The 1,908-nt window shown below is 36.5% G+C and overlaps 1 long non-coding RNA gene across 1 annotated transcript in view; it reads left to right on the top strand.

Annotated features, from left to right (window-relative positions):
* The first annotated feature begins 1,193 nt into the window (after positions 1–1,193).
* LOC121296374 overlaps positions 1,194–1,908 on the top strand; it is a 46,626-nt gene continuing 45,911 nt past the window's right edge. Inside the window, exon 1 of the long non-coding RNA XR_005947056.1 lies at positions 1,194–1,273. This is a non-coding gene — a long non-coding RNA (uncharacterized LOC121296374). The remainder of the gene's footprint in view (positions 1,274–1,908) is intronic.

The raw sequence follows: 1,908 nt of genomic DNA, 5'->3' as shown, positions 1-1,908 counted from the left end.
ACATCACAAGGAAAATGACTATTAGAGACTGATGGTGTCTCTATTGAAAGGCACAGCTTATAGATTTTGTTTTTTGCAGGCTGCCGGGGAACATGTTTTCTTACTGCACTGTAGTATCATTTCATCTAACAGGTTAGCTTGTCCATACTGCTGATTGCTTGAAGCCCAACATGTTAGACTAAATACACTGAGAAAACTGGAGCCCACCCCACACTTCAGAACACACTTACTTCAGGGGAATTCAGTTTCAATAATGGCACCACTATCGTTACAGCAGCAACTATGTGTCTTTAGTCGAAAGAACCAACTATCAATATGTTATTAAACATTCTGCTGCTTTTTAACAGGGAATAACTATTACAATTATATTCTAAAGGCACAGTGTTCTAACTTTCATGTTACAAAAGTAATTTTGCCTGCCTATAACATTGTATTTTTATAGCTTATTATTATTATTATTATTATTATTATTATTATTATTATTATTATTATTATTATTACTGTCACCTGAAATCCAATCAAGTGAAAAAATAAATAGTACCCTAAAATAAAAATTAAAATACTTTATAGGAGGGAAAGAAAAGCATTCGTTAGCCACCGTGTAATGTTATTCAGCTCCTAGCCACTATTGTAATCTGCCTGAGCACTTTACCAGCAGGAGGAATGGACCCCCACCCTCTCTTTACACTGTGACACGTCACTGAATTGCCACTCCAAATAGAGTGTAGAACACTTCACTAAACTTCTGTTATGTATCTTTCAAATTGAGCTTTCTGTGATAGGCAGGCACTGCAAGAGTGTGTCACCAGAGTACCGTGAGGCTGCTACACATTACCTTCCATGGCTTTGTTTGTGTCTAGATAAAGCTGTCCTCTTAAAAATGTATGGAAACAATGCACAGGTGGGATCTGTTAGCTTGCCATGCTTCCATGTGCTTCTCTTTGTTTCTGATGCATCTAACAGCTTCTTCCAACAACAGCGCTTGCCAGCAGATTCTGTGCCGCTATCCAGAGAGCATCATCAGACACGGACGGCAGTCATTTTTGCAGAAGCACCTGTCCTGTTACTCTCAGTCGCCTATCAAATCCCACAGTACTGTCGATCGTGGCTGAAACTGACTTGCAGGAGGGATGGGCTGTTCTTATTATATTTATTTAACCTGTTGTTGGATTCTCTGCTGTATCAGCCAACTGCTGGAATATCTGCAGGATTATAGTAGATGGCTTTGATGTCACGTTCAAACAGAAGTTCTGTGTTTGCCAGTTGGCTGACGGTAGGGAATTAATGGAGGCGTGCAGTGGCTTTTTTAATACAGAGTATGCAAGAAGCACAGTGGTATCTATGTGTCTGATACGTTACTACGTTGTTTTAAGAATCACTTGTTAAGCTTTCATCATGGCAGGGGTTTAGAGAACTGTATTCTGATTCAATATGCATGACCTGATATGGAATTTTTTGTACAGTTTATGAACAATTCTATGATTTGACAGGAAGCATTGCTAATAGGGCTGTAAACATTTTGTTTTCTGATGTCAGCTTTGTAAATAAAATAAACTTTATTATTCTCTGTCTTTATATTATATATATCTAATATATATATATATATATATATATATAGATATATATATATATATAGGACCCCTGGGGTATTATACATAAAAATGCACAAAATTGTACATATAAAGCTGTTATTCCATCTCTGGGTTCTAGTGAACCATGAGAACAAAGGGTTTACTGTTCTGTTGCTGTTAAAAGTTGTGGTAGTAGTATTTTAGCACTGACTTATCAACATTTTGGAATGATTATTATTAGTCTTTTAATGTACGTTATAATTCTTGTTGTTATTCTGTTACTTACCCATAATGCCCTGTATTATAAAACCAAGGTTAATTCAACTCAACCAGGCAC

This window comes from Polyodon spathula, chromosome 21 (assembly GCF_017654505.1).
Source record: "Polyodon spathula isolate WHYD16114869_AA chromosome 21, ASM1765450v1, whole genome shotgun sequence".
Taxonomy (NCBI): domain Eukaryota; kingdom Metazoa; phylum Chordata; class Actinopteri; order Acipenseriformes; family Polyodontidae; genus Polyodon; species Polyodon spathula.
Note: the sequence above shows the minus strand (reverse complement) of the source record. Positions and strands in the feature narration are given on the sequence as shown.